Source organism: Procambarus clarkii, chromosome 58, assembly GCF_040958095.1.
Source record: "Procambarus clarkii isolate CNS0578487 chromosome 58, FALCON_Pclarkii_2.0, whole genome shotgun sequence".
NCBI lineage: Eukaryota > Metazoa > Arthropoda > Malacostraca > Decapoda > Cambaridae > Procambarus > Procambarus clarkii.
The window spans coordinates 14,627,767-14,641,726 of record NC_091207.1 but is presented as its reverse complement, the minus strand read 5'-3'; positions in this window follow the sequence as shown (position 1 = coordinate 14,641,726).

Sequence of the window (13,960 nt, the reverse complement as noted above, 5' to 3'; positions counted from 1 at the left end):
TTACGTTAATTAATATATTTCGATAGCAATTTGTATGATGTTTAGTGGACTGTATTTCTGCAAATTCTCACAAATCGATCCTTACACATTAGGGGGGGGGGTTATATTAAATTTATATATATGAAGCCAATCAAACTGCAGTATTAAACTACATATATTAACTCACACCCCAGAAGTGACTCGAACCCATACTCCCAGAAGCAACGCAACTGGTATGTACAAGACGCCTTAATCCACTTGACCATCACGACCGGACATAATGAGGTGATAGCCGAGGCTATTTGAACCACCCCACCGCCGGCACTCGGATAGTAATCTTGGGCATAGCATTTTACCAAATCACCTCATTCTTTGGGGCACACGTGAGGAACACAAATGCGAATTGTTCGCATTTGTGTTCCTCACGTGTGCCCCAAAGAATGAGGTGATTTGGTAAAATGCTATGCCCAAGATTACTATCCGAGTGCCGGCGGTGGGGTGGTTCAAATAGCCTCGGCTATCACCTCATTATGTCCGGTCGTGATGGTCAAGTGGATTAAGGCGTCTTGTACATACCAGTTGCGTTGCTTCTGGGAGTATGGGTTCGAGTCACTTCTGGGGTGTGAGTTTTCAGTTGCATATTGTCCTGGGGACCATTCAGGCTTGTTCGCATACATATATTAGTATATAAATTGAGGAGGTGCCTTATCTTATTGTACAGCAGGCTTAGTCCACCAGGTACAACTAGGATGTAGACACCAAATAATCCTCGTGAGAGGCTAGCGTCCATCACCCAGGTAACAGATGTACTAAGATTAGTTCTTGCTTCCTCTTCTTGTTCCTGTCAAAGGGCACTAGCTGTAAAGCCGGATTCCTAATATATGACAGATATATCAGATGAAACATTTATATATTATAAGATAAGGACCAAGGCTTAATTACCTGTATTTAGTGGCTCGTTCGCGTCCTAACCGGAATTAATCATAACTACCTACATTACTAGACAATAATGACTTAGATTAGATTTCGGAAAGACACTTCCCTTGTGGTTGTTGACAGCGTGTTGATGATGGTAGAACAGTAATTTGATCTCCGTAACACTTCGTCCAAGAGAATTATAGGAGCTGAATTTGCTCCAATCACTATGTTCTTAAACAATGGCTGACCTCCCTCACAAATGACGCTTCTGGCTCTCATTGTCCAGATGTCAATAAGTGATAAAAAGGTCACATTTACTCTATTTTGATACTGATAATTAAGTAAATTCAAATGAGATGTTTTTATGATGTTATAAGTCCAAAGACTACTGTATTTAAGAATAATTCCCAACAGAATAACTGGTGAATTTAAAGTACTATGTGGCAATGATATCCCGTTTTCTATTGATGGAAAATTCCACTACAAGCTACATTTTCTATGGGTTAACTTGTGTATACAAAAGCAGCAATATTATCTGCATATGGCATTTAATTAAATAAATATTAGTAAATGGTGTCAGTTTTTCGTAAGGAAATTTAATAATAATAATAATAATAATAATAATAATAATAATTTTTATTTAGGCAAAGGTACATACATAAAGAGATTTTACAAAGTTTGTTGACTTTATAGATAAGAGCTAGTACATACAATGCCTAAAGCCACTATTACGCAAAGCGTTTCGGGCAGGATTTGACTCCTGAGCGTCATTTTTTAGCCGAATTCTGGCTCTCTGCACCTATTTCCAGTTTCAAATTACGAATTTTTATCCAGAAAATACGGCAATTATTGAAAACTGCGATGGGGCATATTTTGCCCAAATCCCCCTGCAGTTTTCAAAATATCTGAAATGTCGGAAATTTGATTCCTGAGCGTCATTTGTGAGAAGAATTCTTGGTTTCTGCACCTATTACCAGTTTCAAATTACTATTTTTTATACCGAAAATATGCTAATTACTGAAAACGGCAATGGATCATATTTTGCCCAAACTCCCCTGCAGTTTTAAAATATGTAAAATGTCGAAAAATTGACTCCTGAGCGTAATTTTTGAGCCGAATTCTTGCTTTCTGCACATATTTTCAGTTTCAAATTACGACTTTTTATACCGAAAATATGCTAATTATTGAAAACAGCGATGGGTCATATTTTGCTCAAACCCCCCTGCAGTTTTAAAATATGTGAAATGTCGGAATTTGACTCCTGAGCGTCATTTTTGACCCGAATTCTGGCTCTCTTCACCTATTTGCAGTTTAAATCAAGATTTTTTTTTTTACCGAAAATATGCTAATTACTTATAACGGCGATGGGTAATATTTAGCCCAAACCCGCCCTGCAGTTTACAAAATATGTAAAAAGTCGGAAATTTGACTCCTGAGCGTCATTTTTGAGCTGAATTCTGGCTCTCTGCACGTATTTGCAATTTCAAATTAAGATTTTTGTTTTACCGAAAATATGCCAATTACTGAAAACAGAGATGGGGCATATTTAACCCAAACCCCTTTTCAGTTTACAAAATATGTGAAATGTCGGTAATTTGACTCCTGAGCGTCATTTTTGAGACAAATTCTTGCTTTCTGCACCTATTTTCAGTTTCAAATTACGAATTTTTATACCGAAAATATGCCAATTACTGAAAACAGTGATGGGTCATATTTTGCCTAAACCCCCTGTTACGACCCTGGGTTCTTCAGCGGAAACCAGAGGTCAAAATTTAACTAATTAAGCTACGTTAGAGTAGGAAATCGCAACCCGATGTGGCTTTGTTTGTATCTTTCCTGCCAGACGTAAGACTATTCGTGTTTCTCAAAGAGCATTTAAAGACTGAGCTGGGGGTTGATTATTAAATAATAACATAGGCACCAACTATGCTTACTATTACTTTCTAATCATCTGTAAAGTAAACCTGAGTAAACTTGGTATAGGGCTGCGGTACGATTAGTTGAGCAGTCTGCCGGCAGCTGAGGGGAAGGAGAGAGACTCCATCTTTTCTGAGCTGGCGTGGTGTGGACCGGAACCTCCTACCCTTCCTCTTCCTTTCCTTATTTCTGTGTCTTGTTCAAGCTAAGTATATACTGTGTACATTATTCAATTTCTGGCATACTTATGTTCTATGTGTAGAGTAGTCTATTCTATGTGTAGTAGGTGTTTTTAGGGGTTTATATTACTAGTTATTCAAAAGGGGGTCAAATTGGAACCACGTGGTCCCCTACCCTAAGCTGACTCTAACTTCAAGTTATTCAATAGTAGAGCTTTACCCTAGCTTGTGCTCAGTGTAAAACCTTGTATCCTGTTTATGTGGACCAAGGCTTTTAACGTAAGGTAGTGTGGTAAAGTTATTATTATTATTGTTATTGGTGTGAGTGTATATGGGGGGCTGTTAAGGGTTTAATAAATAAGTACATGAATTATAGGAGTATCCCTTCTTCCTGTGTGGGAGTGCATTGATCAACCCTTAGACTGACATATGGTCTAGTAGCAAGGTATTATTACTGTGGATAGTTTATTTTGGGGGCCGGGCCTTTTAGCTCTCCCATATTTGATACTCTGTCTTTTAACTACCCTTACCCCTTAATAGTACCAGTTTCCCCATAGCAAGCCCACCATATATATTATTATAACAAGTGGTTGGCCAGTCCGGGAGGAACATTATAAGTGTAAAAAATTAGATTCTTGAGTGCCAAAACTAAAATTTTTTGTTTTCCGCAGAACGGTTGTGTGCTAGCCTAGGGTCCAGCTCTTCTAGCAAAGGACATTCTTGCACTGACTGGACACCCAGCTGGATCCCTTCACGATTAAGGTTAGTGTGGCCTTGTGTTAGGGGCCGTGCAAATTTTATATTTTTTTTCCAATTTTTATTTTTTAATTTTTTCTTTGGCTGGGAGCTAAAATTATTAGTGATGTCATCGGAAATGCAGAAACTGGCAAGAGAGCCTTCAGCAGTAGAGATAAAGAAACTTACCAAGTCTAATTTAGTATTGTTAGGCAAGGAATTTGGCCTAGAATTAAATGACGCGGATAAAAAGTGGACTTTGGTGAATGAAATATTACAACATTGTATTGATGAAGAACTATTGGCAAGTGATACACCTTTATGCCAGCCTACCCAAGCAGAAAGTGCAACTCATAGGGATAGAGAATTAGCTCTAGAGTTAGCAAAAATAAAATTAGAGGAGCAAAGATTCAAAACCGAGGAGGCTAGAATTAGAGCGAATTCCACTGGACCTCCACCTGCCGGGGATTCAAACCCCAGGCATTATGAGAAAAAGCATAATTTACCTGAATTTTCCGAGTCGGACCCTGAAAGGTTTTTCAACCATTTTCAGAGATTGGCCATGTCCATGAACTGGCCAAAGGAAGAGTGGGTGAAAATCCTACAGGGAAGACTTAGGGGTAAAGCACAAGATATTTTTATAAACATGCCTGACGACGAGTGTTTTGAATATGATAAAGTGAGGGAACATATTTTGCGGGCATATGAAATTACTCCTGAAGCTCACCGCCAAGTTTATCGCAACCTTAGGCCTACTCACAACCAACCGCTCACTGAATTTGCTAATGATCAAATTAGATTGTTTGATAAATGAATTCGCTTGGCTAAAGCCGAAACATACGAGGCACTCAAGAATACTTTGTTAATCGAACAGTTTATAGATAGTATGCCAGACATTGTACCTCAGTATATTAGAGGAAGGGTAGAGGTAAATTCTAAAATAGGGGATTTGGCCAAGTTGGCAGAAAACTACCAATAGGCGGGCAAAAGGCCCAATAAAAATAATTATACCCCACAGAGTAACAAAACTTATACCCACAGCCAGTCCAGACCAACTCATTCTAACCCTTTAACTAATGCACCTTCTGTTTCAGACATAACTAACCCTGTTAAAGTGTCTAGCCCCACGGCACCTAAGGGTGAACCGAAGGGTAATTCTGTTAGTAATGTCTCTTCTCCCCGACGTTTTTGTGGTCACTGTCAGTAGTAGGGATGACAACGCACAGACGATTTTTTTGGGGGGGGAAAAAATCGTCTGTGTGAGCCATGGTTTTCAGGGTTTTCAGGTCAAAAATCGTCTGTGTGAGCCATGGTTTTCAGATTCCAATATCGTCTGTGTGAGCCAAAGTTTTCAGGTTCCAATATCTCGCGTGTGAGCCAGGGTTTTCAGGTAAATTTTGTGTCACAGATTTTAGAAGTATGGAATTCTTATGAGAAAATAATTTCCGAGACTTAGAAGTTTGTTAAGGCCTTATGGGACAAATTCAAGTAACGTATGTAGCTCTTTAGGGCTTCCAGGAGAACTCTACGGACATATTTTACATGTTTTCAACTTACAAAATCGTCTATGTAAGCCTTAGTTATTCATATAAATTTAGAAAATCACCTGTGTAAGTCATGGTTTTCAAGTCTCGTACATCACACCCCCCTCCCTCCCTCCCCCCCTTACCTCGCAATCTGTCGCGTCACCTTTATTTACTTTACGCCCGGCCAGCCAGACATCGCATACAGGGTACCTCTTATCTTATCTTATCCATAATATCTGGACCGTCCCTCCTCTCTCTCTCTCTCCCTCCTCTCTCTCTCTCCTCTTCATATTATTCCCTCTTCCTATTTTCTGACATACTAATATTTTATTCCTTTTTCATTAACCAGTCAGTTTTATACAAATCAACCGAAGCATCTCAATGTAACCTTTAATACTGAAACTGTCTCAGAGACTATCTAAGCTGGCCCCAGCTACCTGCCCCAGGCTATTTTCTGACATACTAATATTTTTATTCATTTTTCATTAACCAGTCAGTTTTATACAAATCAACCGAAGCATCTCAATGTAACCTTTAATACTGAAACTGCCTCAGAGACTATCTAAGCTGGCCCCAGCTACCTGCCCCAGGCTATCTGCCCGAGGCAATCATCACCTGATTACCTGCCCCAGACATCCACCAGTCATTGTCGGCGTTCGCCACCGTAATAATTTATATATATATACATTAAGCGTTAATAAAACTTATTTATTTATTTATAATTTATTTAGTCATCTAATTCTTAGTTTACACAATCTATAATAAACGATTCATTTAGCCCGAAGTTCTAAAGAAGCTCGCTCCTCAATCCGCTTGTATAATATCCATCCTATTCACTCTTCATCTCTGTAAATAAAGAATAACAGTTTCAGATAGCGTTTACACATGTACAATATTTATCAGACACATAAAACCTCAAACAAATGTACTCACCATTTTCCATTAGATAATTTGTTATAGCCTCATTCAGCCAGTCGTCTCCAAGCACATTTTCCAACAAATATCGCTCTTATCATAACACAGCGTTTCATAGCAGCTCGGCATATTTTTAAATAAAGCATAAGATAGCCTCATTACGTTCCTATCATTCTGCATATATTCTCCATAAGTAAAACTAGTTTCAAATAGCTTTATTGCAGTTTTTAGATCCTTGTTTGAAAGATGGTAACAGAAAAACATCGCATATAGCCCGCATACGTAAGTATTTAAACTCTGAAGTCTCTCTGTAAACGTGTATACATCACAGTCTTTATAATAATTTAAAAACTCTGAAATATATGGCGAATACACATTTATTCCATATGAATCGAGTATAACTATTTTCCGTTTAGATTTATATACAGCAATCCAGTGACCCATTACTTCCTTAGAGTCTCTTCCTAAGGTATTTATTATAAACATAATCGGCCTGTCCCGTATTTGCTTCATTATTCTATATATATCCGTCGCTAAATAGCATCCAATATATTTAGCTTTACTACCTTTCATATCGTTCAATGCCGTATTAATTTGTTTGCAGTTCATGCTCTTGTATCACACACAACTCGCCTATCGGAATAAATTCTCAATACTCCCGTTGTAATTCCGAATAAAATAATAACTTTATTTGATTTCGCTGGAACAGCAAATTCTAATGTAATTCTCAGGTTGCCCGAAGCCTCTATAGGAAGGGTATCTCTCAATTCCTCAGGCGTTAGTCTAAATGCCAGTAATGTTCTTCCTTTTATAAATGAATTATATGTCAAGGTATTCCAAGCATTAAAGCCTACTGTATTTTGAGTCTCGTAGTATAGTTTCGAACATTTATTCGGGAACTTGCAAGTTATATTAAATAAGTTTGTCCCATCACGTGTAATATATACATTAGATAAATCGCAGTGATCGAAATAAAGTGGATTAAGTGCATACGCTCCTGATATTGCTTCCATATCCATCATCATAATAAATAATTTATCTGGGATAATGCTCCCCCATGGCTGGTCAATACTTAATCTCTGCTGCCCATTACCGAGAATGAACGTCTTATGGAGTGTCTTATCAAACGTATATGTAACTGGTGTATTTTGTTCAGCCAGAGCTCTATTAATAGCCTCCAATCCAGATGCAAATGGAGTTATCCGATCAATCCACATTCTAGCTAGTTTTATGTTAAACTTATATCCAGATTCAATACTGTTTATAACCCACGGATCACTGTTAAGTTCTAATCTCAAACGAATATCAATTCCATCCAAAAGATACTCGCTCAAAGTTGTAATGTCCAATAGCAGTTTAAAGCAACAATTTACTCCCTCAGTTTTTAACTTTACAAATCTAGATTTAAGGTCTTCTGAGGCATTCTTAAAATAATCTACATCATATTTTTCAGGGAAAACATCATTATAGAAATACGTCAGTTCTTTAAATCTTTCAGCTTTACATTCAGAAAGCGTCGTCATTAGCTTTACATATGATAAATATGAAAATAGTGAATTAGTTTCCACCACTTGCTCATTTAAATAAACAGTTACAGCTTTAAACATTGTCTGGGACAAACCATTGACTATTGATGCATTTTTAATATCCGCTAAAGCCGTAATTCCATCAGATCCCGTTAATTCAACCATCAGTTCTAGCGTCAAGCTCGAAAGATCAATAAATTGACCCTTAACTCCCGGGATACGAAATTCAATATAAGAGTCTTTAAATTTATTGTTAATACTTGAATTCACAGGTAAAATATCCTGTGTCTGTCTTGAAAATATAGTACTTTCAACCATTCTATGAGGACTAACTTTAGGAAAGCCATCGCTTATAGCAGCTGTATAATTTTCTAAAGGAACTTGCAATGCTGCACTAGGAGCATTTACACTCATCATGTCTGCGTCTAGCATACAACTAGTACTGTTTTTATGAAAACACGTCTTTATATCTATCCATTTTCTTTATATAGGCAGGTCTTTTCGTTTTTCTTTTCGTTATTCGGCCACCTGCTAACAATTTAGGACCTATACTTTTCAATGTTTCCATACCGCGTTTTCTAATTGAATCTTTCAAAGTACCTTGGCCTGCATTTATATCCTGCAAAACATTCTGTCCCATTGTCAATGCAGCTGGCATAATAGTTTTTAATAGGAAAGGAGTTGCTCTACGAGCTAGACCAGTTAAGAAACTTAATATTCCACCTCCTCTTAAATGTCTTCTATCAAAAACAGTAATATCGCCCAGTGCTCCGCCTCTCTTCCCTCGATGAGCGATAAATCGCCCTACCTCGTCAACAGACAGCGGTACAAACCCGACCCTCATGTTTAAACAGGCCAAGAGAGAATGATAAACTCCCCCTACTCATGCCATTATATATCAACGGGTCTAATATGTAATACTGCAATCGTACATCCATCCTTTTCAAAATATACAGGCTCCCCATCTTGATCTGTTAATCTAATACTGATGCCATCAATATTAGTCGTATTTAAAGGTTTATATAATTTCCTGTGTGTTACATTACTTTGAAACGAAACAACATCCAAGATATTTACAATCTGATTACCAAACATGGTGGGCTGCACCTTATCACAATATACACACAAGAAATCTATACGGCCTCCTGGCCTAGGATGATAATAGCAAGTATCTTGTACAAATAACCTGTTATTAGGTGGCTTATTCATAATAAAAATATCATAGGCTTTACCTACTTCAGCTCCAATAACTTTACATATATTTCGACCGAAAGATAAAGAAATTCGAACAACTAATTTTCCATCCTTTGTAATAAATAATTTTAACAACTTCTCACTAAATGCTGCATTAAACTTAATTCGATTAATACTCGAATCATATTTCATATAAACGTCCCCGTGATCTGGGAAATTATAATTAAGTACGGGTCCTATAAAACTCAGTGAACCTTTTGAAAATATAGTAGAAATTTCTCTATTTAAAATAGTCGTTAGCTCTATGCAATTATCACTGGCTAAAATATCCGACTTTAAATTGAAAGATGTATTCACCGTACTCAAATCAGATAAACTTTTATTAGACACTAGAAGTTGAACTGAAATAAAACTTTCCGGGTCATTCCTCCTAACAGCGAAATAAGATGGAGGCAGGAATATATTCTTCAGGCACACTTCATAAGCTTTATTCGGGTCTAAAGGCAGCTGATTATGTAATCTATTTTCAAAAGCATTGGGAGCATTGTTTTTAAATACATCAGTATCAGAGTTACTCGCTGCATATATAACGTAACTATCCATCCTGTAGACTAATAGTAAATGATAAAAATAAACAGAAACTCACCTTAATATGATATCCAGGTAGACTCTCCTTCATCTACAGCCTTGATCTTCCTCTTCAAACTTGGAGGAGAAAACACTTGATTTTTCGCATCTACATTTCTAAATAAATTCTTAGGTGTAGATGTCAAAGAGAAGAACAACTTTGCAATTGGCAGTTTATCTTCTGGGAATAACAATTTCGGAGTGCACATCCTGCCTATAACGTCATCAACAATATTGATCCCAGTAACTGGCGATGTAATGTTCCCTTCCTCATCCCACTTTACAAGTCCAGTTGTATTAAAATAATTTAACAAGGAGACAGCAAAATCATAATCCTTAAGCTTTAATCTTAAGTCTATCAAGTGTTGTATAACAGGATTTGTTCTCACTGTCATCGTAGGCTTCTCAACACTTACTGCCGTAGGCTTCTGTTGATCAATAGCTTTTCGTGGTACAAGATAGAATTCTTTCATTATTCCTTATTAAATAGCCTTGAAATGAAATTTATAGCTATGGGAAGTAAAATGCCCAATAAATTACCTCCTTTTTTACTTGTTAATATGTCTTTCTTGAGTGAAATAGTTTTCTTCTTACAGGCTAATGTATGGAGTAGAGCTCTATATTTAGAAAGTCTCTTTAAAATAGGCTTCCCAACTTCAATTTAATTTTTTAAGAAATTATTAAATATTTCTGATAAGCAAAGTATATGTTCCTTTTTAAGAGTCTTAATTAACTTTTTCCTAGAATTATAACCTAATCTAGCTAATAGTTCAATAAATCCACGATACTTGCTAACTAAGGGCTGCTTCTTCATAGTTTCTTCACGTCATCTGAATTCACCCACTGATCAAATGAACTGTCGTAACCGACGTATCTAACTTTATATAAAGTAGTATTACCAACTTTACGTTTACTTATAATTCTCTCAATTTCAAATGTATCTGACAAGTAGGTGGGAGTCAACTCCTCTCTATAAAATCCGCCTTCTATAAGTCTATTATTTAAGTCCTTTAGATAATATAAAGGCACGGGTTGTTTAGTATCAATTTGAGCAATTGTAAATATTTCCTTAGTGTTCTGTTGATGAAAACCTCTTTTGAACTTTGAAATACGATTAGATAAGGCAAGCCGTACTGTATCTCCTACAGACAGATGATTACTGATGCGTGGCTTAGTCTGCTGCTCTCCTTTATACATGAGCTTAAATTGCCTAGTCACATCTCGAGGCGAAGATAAAGCATGTACATCAATAGGTATTTTCCCCTTTAATCCTCTATGTGGTGTTCTATTATACGTTTTAACCATATCAGGTAAAACATTTATATAGGTTAAGGTGTTATAAGCCGTTAAATATTTATATATCTTAGTTTTCAATGTTCTTATAAATCTCTCTGCAATGCTGGCTTTAGTTTCCTGAGAAAATACACTGTACAGATCAATGTTTTTACTGTCTAACAATCGTTTCATATATTTATTATAGAATTCACCGCCCTTATCAGTGTTAAGCTTCCTTACACCTTTTGATGAAGGTAAATCCAGAACAGCTTTCATGGCTTCACTTACACTCTGACCTGATTTAGTGGATAGTGGAACTACATGTGCAAACCTTGAAAATATATCAACACAAACTAATAAATATTTAATATCATTGTTGTGCTTAGCTAACAATGTCATATCAGCCAAGTCACTGGTAAAGAAAGCTTTAGGTCTAGGTGCTAAGATACGTCTTCGTTTAAATTTACGTTTTTTTAATAGATGTAAGGTATAAGCATTAGACGTTTTTAAATAGTCTTTCACATCTTTTATAGTTATTTCAGGGATTGTTTTCTTTGCAGCCTTATACAATTTTAAAACGCCACCAAACCCACCTATGGACTTGGGGTCATTGTATATCTTATTAAGAGCTTGTGTAATGTTCACCATTGATACACTATTTCATATGGGGGTTCATTTACAATATTTCCCCTAAATATTATGGATTCAGGTGTTTTAACGCCCAAGTCAACAAGTAAATACCCATACTGTCGAGAAATCACTTTCTTATATATATCTAAAAATTTCTTGGCATCTTGTTTTCCGAATATTTGTCTGCCTAATGTTTCTATCTGGGACAAGTCTCTTGATTTAAGCAGAATAAAATGAGAAGCATTTAAACTTATAGATCTAGAAAATTTCCCACTGAAAAATATATTTTGGGTTATAAAAATAACAGAGATGTTCTCATGCCGTCCCTTAGTAAATATATCACTTACTATTTTAGAATTTGTTGATTCAACATACAAGTCATCATAAACAACTAATATATGAGATGTGTCCTCTGGATCACGATCGTCTAAAGGGTTTACAATTTCAGAGTAAAAAGATATCTTATGTTTAATAAGTGGATTAGTTCTCAACTCTTTATACCCGCTTCCACAGATAATTATTTTTGCAAAGTTCTGCTGATATTTCTCTATCATTTTAGCACATAAATAGCTCTTCCCACCATTTGAAAATCCAGCAATAATAATTCTTGACGGTTCACTAAATATATTCAACTGGGATTCAGTAATAACTTTTTTCTGCCCTTCCATGTTGCTAGGATTCAATAGACTAACTACAAATATATAATGAAAGGAGTATTTAAACGAAATCTACATTCGAGTTTTATTTAAACATAACCAATAAAATCATAGTCATAACATAACCAATACAGTAATAAAATCATAGAATATACAATATCATAGCCAATAAAATCATAGTCATAACATATCCAATACAGTAATAAATTCATAGAATATACAATATCATAGCCAATAAAATCATAGTCATAACATATCCAATACAGTAATAAAATCATAGAATATACAATATCATAGCCAATAAAATCATAGTCATAACATATCCAATACAGTAATAAAATCATAGAATATACATTATTATAGACATTTGAATCATAATCATTTTCATATCAAATACAGTAATAAAATCATAGAATATATATTATCATAGACATTAAATCATAACATATCCAATACAGTAACAAATCATATCCAATACAGTAACAAATCTTAGTCATTTTCATATCAAATACAGTAACAAATCATAGCCAATACAATATTATAGACATTTGAATATAGTTATAGATAATACATAGACAATACAGTAACAGACTTAGTTGTTGTTAGGGAATAATTGCTGAGCGACTCTATCCCGCTTTTCCCAAAGATTAAAAATGGGGAACAATTGACGTCTTGGTTGGGGATTATCTACAATTACTGGATCCTCTACCTGCACCTCTTCCTCTACCTGTACCTGTTCCTGTACCTCTTCCTCTACCTGTACCCGTACCTCACGCTCTGGAATGTCTGGGTGACCGTAAGCTAATGACTCTGTGGGACTAATGAGGTACCTCTTGTCATCAAAAGCTGACAGACCGCGCTTAGTTGTTTTACACGTGCATATCTGTCCATTAACATTACGAATGGATCGGGATACAAAATTAAAAGTTGTATTTGTCTCTAATGTGTTCTGAAAAGATGCATGTGTTATTTTCTTTTGTTGGTGATAAGGAATCCCTTTACATTTACATAAATGTTCATTATCAAGGGTTAGGAGAGAGTAAGTTTTAGGCTTGAGTGCAATTAATTCAGTTATGATTTTCTGCTTTACTTCTGACTTGAGGAGTCCTAGTTCACCTTTACGAGTAGCAGAATACATGGGATGATCTTTGTCGAAATTACTGAAATCCATATAATCTACTAGAGGAGCTTTTGTCATTTCTTGGAAAGCATCTTTACAGGTCAGAGTAAATATGAATGAGTCTGTATCCGTATAAATTAGTCTAGCTCTCTCCCCATAATGGGCTTTAACTACATTATACCAGAACTCGTATAAACGCCTCTTGGCTATCTGCAAGATCTGATATCCCATGTAAGAAGGAGTTGTAACTTTAAGGATGTCTTTCATTACTGTACAGAGAACCCTATCTTGACCTAAAGAGACAGCTCGTTTATACAAAGGGTTTCTTGCATGAGTTAAGAATGAATGTTTTGTCGTAACTAGATGGTGAGTATTAGCATATCGAGATATATTTGTCATTGATTTCCCGTACAGACTATTACTTATGAGTTTAAAAGCTTTTCCTTTAACTTTACAGGTGGTATTGGCTCGTTCTCGAATGTATGTTGAAATAAAATCTTTTAAATAGGGAGCCTGATTAAATTCATAGATTGTTTTTACTCGTTCAACTTCTAGTCCAAGTTTTAATAGCAATTGAAGGAAATCAAGGCTTACTAAGTAGTCGTTTTGGGGCAAGTGGGATGCAATTAACTTTGTATTTTTAGGTGGGAGCTTACGTTTTTCATCATTAAGGGTTTTCTTACTGTACTCTGACAAAAACTCCTCCGTTATATTAGTATGAGACAGTACAAGGGGCAGATCATCAGTATACCTGGCTACCTCG